Below are 15964 nucleotides of genomic sequence, written 5' to 3'. Positions count from 1 at the left end.
TATAAGCCTGTACTCTGTGGTACTCCTTCCAGCAGAGGCACAAGTCTCATTTTGCCTTGAATCTCATCCACCCTCATCCTTTCAGGAAATCTGCCCAAGTGACTATACTCTTTTCTTGTCTATATTCAACCCCTCCCTCTCAATCAACCCTTGCCAACAGTATGTAAATATGCTGAAATCAAAACTCTTGGAAGCAGTTTCCCAAGCTTGCTATGTCTCATTTTTCCTTGCCTCCCACTTGCTCTGCCATCCCACCCCTATCAGCAGATCAGCATTTCTTGCAAAGGTCATCAAAAGACCTCCATGTTGCTGATTCCAATGAATGATTCTCAATTCTCTCACAGGAGCTTGCCACAGTAGTGACCACCTGACCTGCAGGGATGCCCACAGCATCTGTCCTCTTATTTTCCTAGCTACCACCCTGGTCTCTTTTGCAAGCTCAGCCTCCTCTACCCGCTGTCATCCCAGTCATCCTCCTTTTAGCCTTGTTCTATAGTTTCTCTAGACAATCTTCACCTGCACCCACTGTTTCACCTTTCTCTCTACCTTGAGGGTTCTAAAACAGTAAAAATCCACCCCAGTTTTGAGTACTAACCCAGGAAGTCAAAAGAGGTCTCAAGGAAGCTCTAACCGAACATTTCTAAATCTGAAGTCACACTGTCTCAGATTCAAAACAAAGTTTTATCCCAGTAAGTCCCAGCTCAGTGAATAGCACACACATGCCTTCAGTTTCATTAGTATGAAGTCTAGTAATCACTTGACACCTCCTTCTCATACCCCATATACTATTTTTTTTAAAGATGTATTTATTTATTTGAAAGTCTGAGTTACACAGAGAGCGGAGAGGTGGAGAGGCAGGGAGAGAGGCAGGGAGGGAGGGAAGGAGGGAAAGAGAGAGAGAGAGAGAGAGGTCTTCCTTCTGCTGGTTCACTCCCCAATTGACTGCAACAGCCAGAGCTGTGCTGATCCGAATCCAGGAGCTTCTTCTGGGTCTCCCACGTGGGTGCAGGGGCCCAAAGACTTGAGCCATCATCTACTGCTTTCCCAGGCCATGGCAGAGAGCTAGATCGGAAGTGGAGCAGCTGGGACTCGTACCGATGCCCATGTGGGATGCTGGCACTGCAATCGGCAGCTTTACCTGCTTTGACACAGCGCCAGCCCCACCCCATATACTATTTATCACCATGACCTGACAATTTTATGCTTAAAAATCTCCATTTTCTTAATACTTCTCCTTATCCTATAAAGCTCGTAAAAGCCAACATACAACAGTACTTCAAAAAAAAAAAAAAAAAAAAGAGGGGCTGCTATTGTGGTATAGCAGGTTAAATGCTGCATACAGCCCCAACATCCCATATGGGCACTGGTTTGAGTCCCAGTTCAAGTCCTGGCTGCCCTGTTTCCGACAGAGCTACCTGCCAAGGTACCTGGGAAAGCAGAGGAAGATGGGTCAAGTCCCTGGAAGAAGCTCCTGGTTCCTGGCTTCGGCTTAGCTCAGCCCCAGGTTGTTGCAGCCATTTGGGGAGTGAACCAGTGAATGAAAGACCTCTCTGTCTCTCCCTCTCAGTAACTGTTCATTTCAAATATATAAATCTTCAAATAGGAAGTAAGGAAGGGAGAGAGGGAGGGAGGGAGGAAGAAAACCTTAACTCTGAGTATTAGTGCTAATTGAACTCTTCAAAGTAAGGACTTTGTCAAGTTCATCTTATTTATTCCACAGTACACCTAAAGACAATACTATGTATGCAGATGGCATTTAATGTACTGCAATGAACATAGTGGCTTCAAACAAGTTCAACTGAAATATTTATATATTTAACAGTTTTATTTCCCAATCTGCACCATTAGGGTTTTTAGTTTTGGGGTTTTTTTTGTTTGTTTCTTTTTTTTTGTTTTTTTTTTTTTTTTTTTTGCTTCCAAAGAGGCAAAAACTTTATTTTTTTAATAATTTATAATTTCATTTGAAAGGCAGAGTGACAGAGAACGGGAAGAGACAGACATATCAATCGCCCATCTGCTGATTCATTCTCCAAAAGCCAGCAACAGCTGACGCTAAGCCAGGTGGAAGCTAGGAGCCTGGAACTCCATCTGGTTCTCCCATATGGGTGGCAGGGGCTCAACATTTGAGCCATCATCTGCTGCCTCCTAGGCGCTTAGCAAGAAACTAGATGGGAAGCACAAAATATCCAGGACTAAAGGATGCCAAGTATCTGAAGCAGTGGCTTAGAATGACCACACCTTCTTGCTTCCTAAGATGTGAGAATTTTAAGTTAAATCATCCTGTAAAGTGTAAACAACAATGGGTACTTTTCATAATTATGGCACTGCTTATCTAAAATTAGAAAAGATTGTCATTTTTAGTCTAGCTTTCCTGAAAAAAAAAAAAATTGAAATCTTATGCAAATCCAAATCTCACATAAAAGATTCTTGTTCTCTAACTGTTCATCTCCAGAGGAGGAAAAAGTATTAGAGGGGATGTTTAAGTTTTTAAGTACCTTGAAGACAGACATTCAAAATGACTGCTGGAGGCCGGCACCGTGGCTCACTTGGCTAATCCTCCGCCTGCAGCACCGGCAACCCATATGGGCGCCGGGTTCTAGTCCTGGTTGCTCCTCTTCCAGGCCAGCTCTCTGCTGTGGCCTAGGAAGGCAGTGGAGGATGGCCCAAGCACTTGGGTGCCTGCACCCGCGTGGGAGACCAGGAAGAAGCACCTGGCTCCTGGCTCCTGGCTTTGGATCGGCGCAGCGCCAGCCGTAGCGGCCATTTGGGGGGTGAACCAACGGAAAGACGACCTTTCTGTCTCTCGTCTCTCTCACTGTCCATCTCTATCTGCCAAAAAAAAAGACTGCTGGAAAAGTTCCCTATTCATTTACCTAACTTGCAATGTGAGCTGGAGAGACACTCTGGATAGGAATAGATACTGAGGAATGAAAAGACGTATTCTTACTGAAAATTTCCCCAAATATTTTATTATATACACTTAATGGCAGCCTCAAGATCAAGGTGGGGGCAGGTGTTTGGCCTAGCAGTTGAGATGCCCATTAGGATGCAGGGCTGGACTCTGGCTGTGGCTCTTGATTCCACCCTCCTGCTATCGCCTCCTGAGAAGCAGTGGGAACAGCTCAGGTAGTTGGGTTATCGCCCACGCAGGAGACCCGGATTGAGTTCCTGGGCATTCAGGATGGATGAAAGCATCCCTGTTCCCTCTCTTCCTCACTCTTTTTCTCTCAGGAAAAAAAAAAAAAAACTAAATTAAAAAAAAAAGTGAAAGGCTGCCATTTAATAAAATTTCACCATATCAATTCAAAGATGCTTCCTAGACTAGATCTCCACCTATGTCATAATCCTGATTAGAATCTTCATTAACACAATACTTTCCCTTCATTGCACATTATTGTAACATGTAATTATGTATTTATCTGTGTGATCATTTGCTTCCTGTTTGCTCCCTAAGGGCAGGGATCTCATCGATTCTGTTCACTGCAGCTCTCATATTCCTAGCACCTAACACGGTGCCTGAACTACAGAAGCGTTAAAAGGCTCCAACTGAGCAACTGTGGAACAAGGGATGAACCAGTCACCAGAAAGCAAGAAGGCACATAAGCAACTGATGTTGATCTTAAGGCTTTAAGATGGGATACCCACCCCAAACCCAGCAGAGTGATTTTCTCCCAACCTCCCTTTCTACCTTCAAGGAGGACACTTTAGACTCAGAATGTATTTGAGCTTTAAGTCATCCAGATGTCTTACAGATCCAGTAACGGAGACCCAAAGACACAAGGTGACTTGGCATTTCGACTCAGGTCCCATGACCACTCTGCCCTACACCCAAGATGCATCTCCTATAGTAGCAACACTCTGCATAGATGAGAGAAACCAAAGTCCTCTATAAAGACAAAAACACATGCCAGAGTGACAGAGAAGCTTCACTCATCCCTAAGTGTGAGAACTGCACATGGTAAGAGAAGAGAAAGTCTGCAGCCGACCCGGAGTCACAGCGAGTCTTCCCACAGGACACCCTCAGGAGCAACTCAGCTGCACCCTTCAACTCTCGGAACTCACCTAGAGACACAAAACAGGCTGTGAGGACCATGATGGAAGGTGCCGCCAATCTACAAGCGCCCCTGCGCTCCCAGACTCCGTTCCACCGTGGCAACTATTCAGACAGCGAAGGAGCAGAGGTAAGAGCTCTGGACTTTGGCAGGCCTTCCTGATCCCAGCTTCTCTCCTCACTAGCCAGGATCTGCGGCAAGTGAACGTGGGGTAAACCTCCGTTTCCCCCGCTGTAAAATGGGAATAATTACACCGCCCTGGAGGGCTGTCCAAAGACACTGGACATAAAGCTGTTAGGGCGGTGCGTGGCGTACAACAAAGGCTCAATAAATGTCAGCTGTCATCTGCTTCGGCAATAACCGCTTTCACAAAGCCCCTATTTCCCTTTCTGCTTCTCCATATAAATTTAAAGATGTTGTTCTTTCTAAGTTCCTTTCTATGGATCGAGGGGCCTTCTATAAAATAGCTTCGACCACACTGTATTAAAAACCAGACGGTCTGGGCGAACCAGTCCAATCTGTGCCTCGAGGATCCTCATATGCGAAACGGACCGAAGCGCGTCCCCTCCACCGGGCGGCAGCGAGCGAGCGCTCCCTTCAAAGTGTCACACGCCCCATGACGTACCAGTGTGTAATTACAACGCACTCGGGAAAAGTAAACCTACAACTCCCAACCCCAAACACCAGTCCTCCTCGCAGCCCCGCCGCCGCCGCCAACGTCCCCAACCGATGCCCGAGGCCGACCCTGCCCACGCTGGTTCCTCCTCAGCTCCGCGGCCGCCGCCGGTCCCGGCGCGAGGCTGCGCTGCCTCGCACCCACGCTGCGAGAACGCCCCTCACTCACCCAAGTGGCCGCCCCCGGCCCCTGGGCGCCGCGGCACCCTCGCTCCCCGGGACGCCCCGCAGGCTGCGGCTGCTCGGCTCACGTGGGCCCCTCCGGCCCGAGCCTCACGTCAGCCGGACCCCGCGCCGAAGCCTCCCCCAACGCCGCGGGTCGCCGGCGTGCACACACCGCCCCCCGGGGCCACCGCGGCGACCTGAGGCCCGCGGGGCCCCCGGGCTCCTCAGGCCCGGACGCCCCCTCCGGCCCGGCCCTGGCGCACGCGGAGGCCGCGCCACCAAACGGCCCCCGCCGCTCCCACAACGGGCGCCGCACTCACCGCAACGCCGGGGCCCCGCTTCCCCGGGCCTCGGGCCCACGCAGGCCCGGCTGCGCCCCAGAGCATTCACGCCTCGCGCCGCCGCCTGGGGCCCCGGCCGCGGCCGCACTGCGCGGGGACGACCGGCCGCTGTGGGGCCCGCCGCCGCCTCGTCCCTACCCCGGCCACGGGGACAACCGCAGCGTCGCTCTCGGGCGCGGGCACCAGCGTCTGTGGAGCCGAACCGCCCAAGACGCGCAGCCCCGGCCGGCGCTCGTTGCATAGGCACGGAGGCCGCCGCCCATTGGCCCGCGGGCGGTGGCGCGTGCGGGGATGGACCTATCGAATCCCGGCCGGGGAGCGCGGCGCAGGCGGCCCGGGGCGGGGCGGGGTTACTAAGGGTCATTCTGCGGAGCCGCCGGGGAGCGGGGCTGGCCGCGGGCGGCGCGGGGCGGGGACCGGGCGGCGGGGGGCGGGGGGCGGGGGGCGGGCCGGGGCTGCGGCCGGCGGAGGAGGGGCGCGGGGGCTCGCGGCCGAGACCGAGGAGGAGCGGCCGGCCGGGCAGTGTCGGGAGCACACGGGGGCCCTAGGGAGGAAAGCCCACCCGTGTCCACCCGCCCGGGGGAACGACGAAACGTCCTAGTCTAGCTGAGACGGACGAACCTCCACACGATATAGGCTATGAAGTACTACGCATGGTGCTTTTCGTTCCCAACCGGCTTACATTAGTTATCCCGGTCCTGCACAAATGTATGCCGAGCTTTGCAAAACGCGGTGGCTCTTGGAAATACGTGGAACAGGAAAAGACAAAACCTCGGTGCACGTCCGCGATTATTGCTCTTGCCTTGGCATCTCTCAGCCCAGCGTATAATTCGTTTTCCTGTAAATGCACCGGCTGTACAAGTTTGGTGTTTGTCTCCAAAAGGTAGAGTTGACTCCAAATTATTGCTTCTTCCTAGGTCTCTAAAGGTGTATTTAAGTGTGCCCACCCTAGGGAAGGAGGAAAAAGGTAGACTGCCTGCCTGCCGCCAAACGAAGAACAAAGCGCACACACACAAACCAAAACACAAGCGCCTGAAACAACAGCTGCAGTGTGCTGTAAGAAAGGAGACTTTCATGAACCTAGTAGCAGGGCGCTTTTTTTTTTTTTTAACCCAACATATTATTTAGTTGCTCTGTGAACTTTGGGTGAAAGGTGACATTCATGAATCAGCTTCAGGCTCACTTGCCAAAAGAATGGCAAAATCAGGGAGCCGCCAGAACTTGAAGGAGGGGGAGCTGATGCACAGGCGAAGGGAGACCTGGGCCAACTTAGCTTCCTAAAGGGATGGCCATCCGACTCAGGCAACCTGGCCCCCCACTGGAAAATAAGGCAGTTTCTTTATTCCTTGGTACCACAAAATGCTATCAAAAGTACACCCCGAAGATTAGGGGAACATAGAATTTTCTCATGTGAAAAGATGGCCACAGTTCTGCAGAGGAAAGCGTATTTTGTAAGGAATAGTTCCAGTTCCACCAAGAACCTCCATAAAAACCAAGTGAATTCTAAAGGAACAAAACTAATATTGGACTTTTTATTCCCCATCAGTAGTACAATTCCAGCAATATCTTTCTCTGTTATCTCTTTTTAGACAAAAATTACAGAACTTCAAGAAGTGCATGGAAAATGAAATTTAGTAGTTTTTCATAAATGCTTTTTCCATGAAATTTTTGAAGACTACTCTCTTATACTTGGATTTCAAAACTTTTTCCCAACAAAATAAGCTTACCTTTTCATTTCATTTTTCCACAAACATTTGGAAACACCATTGAATTGTATATTACACCAATATATTATGGGCATGTATTATATTTAAAGGAAAATAGTCCTTGGAGCTTAAATTCCAAATGTTGTATTGTTTGCAGTTTAACACTTAGACTAAACAGAAATGTAATATTTCTACTTTCTAGGTTTGTTGTTGTTGTTGTCTTTAATTTGAAAAAAGCATAGTTGCTTTTGTTTTAGACAAATTGCCGTCTGTTTCTACTAGGAGCTTTTGGGAGGTATAGAATTTGGCGACATTTCATTCTTTTTATAAAAATTCAATTCTGAAACTGTTATAGTCAGCTGAAGGAAAACCTCTACAGGAATACAGCATCTCCTTCAATCTTTTTGTTGTTTCTCCAAATTCCAGCAACATTGAGGGATAATGTCTTCATAATTTTCAGGACTATCTCATGATCCATCTCATATGGTGAGGATTCTTTTTGACATAACTTGGCTGTCTTGAACATACCGCCATCTTGCCTTTTAGATCACCGTAGAGGTCATCCCAACCTTTACCAGATAAGCAAGGTGGTTAAGATAACCTTAGCTCTTATTTCATGTTCTTACATGATGCCAGGAATTATCAATCCTGAAAAAGTCCAGGAGCAGTCTGATTAGCCTTGGGCCACATTGGTCTATAACACCTTTATCTGCAGCCTCATGGCATAGTAATCCATTGTCTTTCGGACACCTGGAACTGCATGTCTCTCTGTAAACTCACCCCAGGGAATTACACTTCGGGTAATTCTGGGTTTCGCCACCTCTTCCCTCTATCTCTACGCACTCTCCAACTTCAGTGGCTGTTACCGTACACTCGGTTTTCTAAAACTCATGTGGCGTCGCAGAAATAGTCTGTGTGATTGTATCATGGAATACAACTAACATCTTTCAAAACCATTATAATACAAGGTTACTTCAAAATGCTGGTGAAAAATGGAATTAAAAGATAAATATTGGGGGCCAGTGCTGAGGCAAAGTGGGTAAAAGCTGCAGCCTGCAATGCTGGTGGCAAATGTTTCAGTTAAGATGTCTCTGGCTTTAAGGAGCAAACACTCAACACAAAACTTTTTAAATCACATTTGTTTTCAGAAATAAAGGGAAGTTAAGAGACAGGGCAAGTCCAAGTTCAGTCCACAGATCCCATTTATCACCGAAGACCTGGGCTGTTCCAATCTTTCACTCTGTCAGTCTCATGTAGGTTTCTTCCTTAAGCCATCCACTCACAGTCATAGATGGCAACCACAGTTCCAGTGTCACATACAGACTCAGCAGCATCTGGCCAAAGAATAGCAGCATGTATCCTAAGCATCATTGTTTGTTAAGGAGAAATATCTTTCTCAGAAGGCTCATAATACACTGCTCCACAAATTTCAGTGGCCAGAATTGGGTCACATGTCCCTATCCTAGCTGCAAGGAAGGCTGGGAAAGTACCGAAGAGGTATTTTTGGACTCTAATGGAAAACAGGCACCATTAACATAGAGGAAGGCATGGGATGAAATAAATGGAGGAAAGCCTACCCAGCAAGGTCTGCCATGGATATCACCTGAAACTACCCACTAACAGTGGCACAGACAATAAAAACATCTGTTATCTTATGTAACAAAATGTTCCAAGGAAGGCAGTGCCATGATTGCTTCAAAGGTTCAATGGTGTCATCAAAGTCCCAGCTCCTTCCATCTCTTCACCATTCTCAGGGTCCACATTGGTTTACCAGATGACTGTAAGAGTTTCAAGCATTATCTTTACACACTAAATCCAAAGCCAGAAGAAAGAGCAGCTTCTCCTTACCTATCAGTATGTATTGAGAAGAGTTCCAACTTCCAAGATGCTTTTGGCCCACTTCTTTTAAACCAATCACCAACAAGTAAAATTCCCCTGATAAATTTAGCTCAATCATACATCAGTTACTAGGTATGGGAGTGAATACTCCAGCCACTAGGGACACAATATAATTTGACCTTAGGTTCAAAGTACATGCCACATTTTGAAGGATATGGCACTGCTCCAACAGAACCTCCCCCTGGCTGCCTTCTTTGCTAGGCTGTTAGAAGACCTTTAAGAGATTTATCAGGCAACATTTATTGATGAGGAAGTATATAGTAGGTATATCCCATAGGCATCCGCCCATTGTGAACTCCTCTACTGTGAAGTGGATTCCTTGGTTCTGGATCAGTGTCATACAGAATTCTATGGTGGCAAATCAGACACGCTGTGAGCCCTCAGAGTGTAGTGCTGGCAAGGCTCAGTGGGAAGGAACAGCTGTGTTGCTGCCCCAGCAAGAAAAAATCACTGCTCTAGACACTGGTAGAGGGAAAGACCTGGGGTGGAGAGCCACAGGTGTCGTCAGCACATTCTGAGCGTGAGAAGGGCAAGGGGATGTGTGCAGGGCACCCACAACATCTGCTACAGATGTGTCATCTGTCCTTTTGTTTAAAAACAAAACTGAGATATGTTTCAAGGAAGTTTCTGGTTACTGGATTTCGAAGAAAGAGTTAGGAGAGGAATTCTAGGAGGTCCTCTGTCTTTCTAGGTAGTCTTTTATAATCTGCTGTCAGCTTCAGGAGGGATGTGAGCATGGATGATCATGGGGTGAGACCTCACAGTGGGGCACTCTCTCATCCACTCTGGACTGTATGAAGATCTGTAGGGATCAAAGTCTCCTATGGCCTTGACTAACACTGGATTGCACAAGCACTCCACCAATAAACAGTTCCTTCCATTTAAGGTGATTTGATTTTGTTCTACATTAATTACTAAAACTGACCAGCCTCCTTTAAAAAAAAAAGATTGATCTATTGATTTGAAAGGCAGAGCTGCAAAAAGAGATTTAGAGGCCTGCACCGCAGCTCAATAGGCTAATCCTCCACCTGTGGCGCCAGCACACCGGGTTCTAGTCCCGGTCGGGGCACCGGATTCTGTCCTGGTTGCTCCTCTTCCTGTCCAGCTCTCTGCTATGGTCTGGGAGTGCAGTGGAGGATGGCCCAGGTCCTTGGGCCTTGCACCTGCATGGGAGACCAGGAGAAGCACCTGGCTCCTGGCTTCGGATCAGCAGTGCACCGGCTGCCGCGGCCATTGAGGGGTGAACCAATGGAAAAGGAAGACCTTTCTCTCTGTCTCTCACTCTCTCTCACTGTCCACTCTGCCTGTCAAAAAAAAAAAAGAGAGAGAGAGAGAGATTTAGAGACAGAAAGAGAGAGAGAAAATCTTCCACTGGTTCACTGGTTCACTCCCCAGATGGCCATTATAGCCAGGAATGGCCAACGCCAAAGACCAGGTGACAGGGCCTGAACCAGACAGGAGCCAGGAGCCAGAAACTCCATGCTGGTCTCCCATTTGGATGGCAGAGACCCAAGCACTTAGACCATCATCTGCTGCCTTCCCAGGTGCATTATCAGGGAGCAATTATGACTTGAACCAGAGCTCCAACATGGGTTGCCAGCATCAGAAAGGGCAGTTTAACCTACTACAACGTAACACAGGCCCCCAATGTCCTCTTAATAGTATTTCACAGGGCTGGTGCCATGGCTCACTTGGTTAATCCTCTGCCTGCGGCACCAGCATCCCATATGGGTGCCTGGTTCTAGTCCCAGTTGCTCCTCTTCCAGTCCAGCTCTCTGCTGTGGCCCGGGAAGGCAGTGGAGGATGGCCCAAGTGCTTGGACCCTGCACCTGCATGGGAGACCAGGGAGAAGCACCTGGCTCCTGGCTTCGGATCATCAGTGCAGTGTGCCGGCTGTAGCGGCCATTTGGGGGGTGAGTCAACGGAAGGCAGACCTTTCTCTCTGTCTCTCTCACTGTCTAACTCTGTCAAATAAATAAATAAATAAATAAATATAGTACTTCACAAACAGCAATACTTGTAATTTGTAATTCCTCTTTACTTTTCTGTTTCTGAGATACAAATCTTTTCTTTTAAAACCTTTTTGCAAATTACCTATATTCTATCCCTTACTCATTTTTCTTCCTGTTTTCTTCTTTTTATCATTTAGAGGACAAAACAAGATACCTGAATTTTAAGAATGATCTCGGGGCCAGCGCTATGGCTTAGCAGGTAAAGCCACCTCCTGCAGCGCCAGCATCCCATATGGACACCGGTTGCACTGGCATGGGAGACCTGGAAGAAGCTCCTAGCTCCTGGCTTCAGATGGGCTCAGCTCTAGTTGTTGCAGCCATCTGGGGAGTGAACCAGCAGATGGAAGACCTCTCTCTCTCTCTCTCTCTCTCTGCTTCTCCTTCTCTCTCTATGTAACTCTGTAAAATAAATAAATCTAAAAAAGAAACACTTGAAGGATCTAACAATGGTAAAATATATTGAAAAGATCTGTTCTCAGCCTTTCCACATCAGAATTCCATTGAAGTAAGCTAAAATTACAAGGCTTTTTGAAGTAACACACATACTTCATTCCTGGTTTCCTGGTTCACCTTGATTGATACTAATTCCCAGTTAAGGCAGTGAACTTTTACTCTTAAATGTCTAAAAGTCTCTTCCAATCTGTTGTTGAGCTTGATCGTTGTTTAGTGTATAAGCCTCTGCATACACAATCTTCTATATTAACTTTTGAAATTTTTCCTGTAATTATCCACTCTTTTGAGTTTCCTTTCCATCTTTTTTTTTTTTTTTGAGATTTATTTATTTATTTGAAAGTCAGAGTTATAGAGAGACAGAGGCAGAGAGAGACATAGAGAGGTCTTCCACCTGCTGGTTCACTCCCTAAATGGCTGCAACAGTGAGCTGGGCCAATATGAAACCAGGAGCTAGGAGCTTCTTCCAGGTCTCCCACTCAGGTGCAGGGGCCCAAGGACTTGGGCCATCTTCTACTGCTTTCCCAGGCCATAACAGAGAGCTGAATTGGACGTGGAGCAGCCAGGTCTCGAACTGGTGCCCCTATGGGATGCCAGTGCTGCAGGAGGCAGCTTTACCTGCTAAGCCACAGTGCTGGCCCCTCCTTTCCATCTTATATGTGTATATGCATAGAACCCAGAATTCAGGGGCCAGCATTGTGGGGAAGCTGGTTAAGCTGCCGCTTGTGAAGCCTGCATTTATATGGGTGCCGATTCATGTCCTAGCCGCTCTATTTCTGATCCAGCTCCCTGCTAATGGCCTGCAGAAAGCAGTGAAAGATGGCCCAAGTTTTGGGCCCCTGTCATGGGAGACTTGGAAGAAGCTCCTGGCTCCCACCTCTGCCCTAGCCCAGCACTGGCCATTTCAGCCATCTATGGAGTAAATCAACAGATGGAACATCTCTCTCTCTCTCTTTTTTTTTTCTCTCTTTCTCTTTCTCTCTCTCTCTATTCCTCTCTCGGTAACTCCGGCTTTCAAATAAAGAAATAATTTAAAAAAAAAAAAAGAAGAAGAAGAAGAGGGACCAGTGCTATGGCGTAGTGGGCTAAGATTCTGCCTGCAGTGCCAGTATCCCATATGGGCACCGGTTCATGTTCCAGCTGCTCCTCTTCTGATCCAGCTCTGTGTTGTGGCTGAAAGCAGTAGAAGACGGCCCATGTGCTTGGACTCCTGAGCCCACATAGGAGACTCAGAAGTTCCTTCCTGGCTTCGGATTGCACCAGCTTCAGCCAAGGGAACCAGCAGATAGAAGACTTTTCTCTGTCTCTCCCTCTCTCTGTAACTCTATCTCTCAAATACATAAATAAATCTTAAAAAAAAAAAAAAAAACAGAATTCAGACTTTTTTTTCATTTTTCTTTTTAGATATTTATTTATTTATTTGGAAGTCAGAGTTACCCAGAGAGAAGAGAGGTACAGAGGCCGGGGGGAGGGGGTCTTCCATCCTATGGTTCACTCCCTAATTGGCCACAATGACCATAGCTGTGCTAATCCAGAGCCAGGAGCCAGGAGCTTCTTCCAGGTCTCCCACTCAGGTGCAGGGGCCCAAGGACTTGGGCCATCTTCTACTGCTTTCCCAGGTCATAGCAAAGAGCTGGTTAGGAAGTGGAGCAACCTGGTCTCGAACCGGCACCCATATGGGATGCTGGCACTTCAGACCAGGGAGTTAACCCACTGCACCACAGCGCCAGCCCCTCAGACAGTTATATTAAACTTAAACTAGTTTGTAGTTTTTTAAAAATCTCTTATAAAATAGGTTTGATATATTTGATTAAAAAGAGACAACCTGGGGTGGGCACTTGGCACAGTGATTAAGTTGCCACTTGGGATGCCCATAGCCCAGATCAGGGGACCTGGGTTCAATCCCAGCTCTTCACTTGTGATATAGGTTCCTGCTAATGTGTGTCCTTGAAGGCAGTAGAGGATGGCTCAAGACCTTGGGTCCCTGCCACCCAGACCCAGATGGAATTCTGGACTCTGGCTTGAATGAATCAGCAGATAGCAGATAGCTCGGTCTCTCCCTTTCTCTCTCTCCCTCTCCCTCTCTCTATTTCTCTTTCTCTCTCTGTCTCTTTGTGTGTGCTTTTTCAAATAAAAAATGAAAAAAAAAAAAAAGCTTTTTTTAAGATAGAGGAAACTTAGATACACAAGACTTGTTTTGCTGCTAAGAATGCAAGATAATGGCTAAAGCATACAAGAGTTTTTATTCCACATAAAAGGAGCCAGGAACTTGGTAGTCCAGGGCCAGTATTGTAACTCCATGAAATCATAAAGGACATAAGATACTTTCCTCCTTCTCATTGCCATTCATGATTTCTGTACTCCAAGTCATAAAATAGCTGCTGGAACTCCAGCTAAAACGCTTATTTTCCTCGCCTGTGAGAGGAAAAAAAAGCAGAAAATAAAGGAGTTACAACTCTCAGGAATTCCTTTAAGCAGCTTTTTCCACTTAACATTGCACTATACATGCCATTGACCAGGACACCCTCGCATACTAAGGTTCAAGAAATGCAGTTTCTTAGAAGCATCCTAACTAACGTCGGAGTTCTGCACGAGCCATGTAGGAGAACGTCGTTATTGGATAAACAACCAGCAGCTTCTGCTCTCTTGACAAAGGTGGGCATCTGAATAAAGCCATAATATGTTGGGCGCTGGAATACTCCCCTAAGCTAATAACACCCAAGTGTTCCCTTTGGCTCACGGAAAGTGCTCTTACTGGTTTCCTCCTTTGATACTGCAGTCAGCGACAATAAACAACAACGTTTCTACATTGTTCTAGTAAAGAGTCATTGTGAAATGAGTCATTCCTGAGCAATCTATTCTCCAGAGCCATCTGTGTTAATTCCTTTAAGAGTTCCTTCCTGAACTCCTCAACCCTTTCATTCTTTCTGTTTCTTTTCTCTAAGCTGCTATTGTCTATATCATTACAGAATATTTGGAAGACAAGCCTGAATTCAATTCTCTGATTCACTGAACATTAATTCAACAAATGTTTAAATGCCACCAGAGGACTAGTAGTGAGCTAGACACTACAGATCTCACACGTATCAAGACTGAAAGTGTTCTCGTCTTTCAGGATTTTGTATTCTAAGATGATTATAATAAATAGTAAAAACAGTAAACAAATTTTTACAGAAGACAGAGCCAAAAGTGCTCTTCAGACAATTAAACGGGGAAAGGAAACTTAGGGACAATTTTGGATGGGGAGGTCAGGGAAGACAATTCAGAGAGGTGACATTTAAGTCTTAATGAGAAACTGTTTGATATTTATAGCCAGCTTTAGAGCACCTCTCCCAGAGACTATATTCTTGGATCCTACAGACTGGAATGGTCTTTTTTTGGAATCCTGCCCAGTTTACAGTATCCATAAATATAACAAGAAACCTAAGCCTAGCATCTAAAGTTCCATCAAATCTTGCTTTGTCACTTAAGGTGTGTTTTTTTTTGTTTGTTTTTTTTTTTTTTTTTTTTGGCGGGGGGGGGTAGAGTTACAGACAGTGAGAGAGAGAGACAGAAAGGTCTGCCTTCCATTGGGTCACTCCCCAAATGGCCACTACGGCCAGCACTGCGCCGATCCGAAGTCAGGAGCCAGGTGCTTCCTCCTGGTCTCTCGTGAGGGTGCAGGGTCCCAAGCACCTTGGCCGTCGTCCACTGCCCTCCCGGGCTACAGCAGAGAGCTGGACTGGAAGAGGAACAGCCAAGACTAGAACCAGGCACCCATATGGGATGCTGGCGCCGCAGGCAGAGGATTAACCAAGTGAGCCACAGCGCTGGCACCTGTCACTTAAGGTTTTGAACACACACATCAAGAACTCTTTGATGCTCCCATGCAAAATTACTTGTTCCATTCTCTGTGTCTTGGTTATGCTATTGGTGTTTTGATTGGGCCTCTTCAGGTTATAAGGAACAGAAAAGCAAATTAAACTTGCTTAGGCAAATGGAATGTATAGCTTACAAAATTAGAAAGCCCAGGAGCATATCTGCCTTCAGGACAGCTTGATCCAGTGCTTGAAAGACATCAAAAAGAGCAGGTTGTAAATTTCCATGTCGTCAATATCTATTTCATGATTTTACTCAATGACAAAGCAAGAGGAGGAGGGAAATAAAAGAGGTAAAAGAACAAAGCGGGGGGGAGGAGAGGTGGGATAGAGAGGGAGAAGAAAGGAAAAAGTGAGGAAGGAGAGAAGTCATTAAGTAATTTATTGAATAAATTAGTAATTGAGAGAATAAGTTCTAGAACTACCACGGCTCTGGGATTGTCAGCAAATCACTTTATCTTTCAGTGCCTCAGCTTGTTCATCTGTAAAGTGGGGAGGTGGTAGATTCTTTCTGTTAGGGATGTTGGAGAGTAAAGGAACTCATACAAACTACAGTTTGTAGAGGAGCTCCTGGCACAAAGCAATCACTAAGCAATTGGTATAATCACTCATAAACATTTCTCAGTATGTGTTGGGCACTGCTGTTAACCTTCAGCTGCTTAAATAACTTGATCAAAGTTATAGCAAAACAAAGTGGCTAAACCCAACTTTTCTAATATCAGGTTGTATTTTCTGCCTAATATAATTAAGAATTTTTTCTCAAATATTATTAAAATAGTTTTAAAAGAGCAGAGCTCTTTTTAAATA

General features: G+C 46.6%; 1 protein-coding gene across 1 annotated transcript in view; it reads right to left on the bottom strand.

Annotated features, from left to right (window-relative positions):
- Positions 1–5315, bottom strand: part of ACSL3 (acyl-CoA synthetase long chain family member 3) — an 85265-nt gene extending 79950 nt beyond the window's left edge. The window contains exon 1 of the mRNA XM_062192847.1: positions 5213–5315. The gene's annotated coding sequence lies outside the window, so the exon portion shown is untranslated. The remainder of the gene's footprint in view (positions 1–5212) is intronic.
- Positions 5316–15964: the final 10649 nt, after the last annotated feature.

The sequence above is a fragment of the Lepus europaeus genome, chromosome 1, assembly GCF_033115175.1.
Source record: "Lepus europaeus isolate LE1 chromosome 1, mLepTim1.pri, whole genome shotgun sequence".
In the NCBI taxonomy this organism is placed as follows: domain Eukaryota; kingdom Metazoa; phylum Chordata; class Mammalia; order Lagomorpha; family Leporidae; genus Lepus; species Lepus europaeus.
This window is presented reverse-complemented; position numbering and strand designations above follow the sequence as displayed.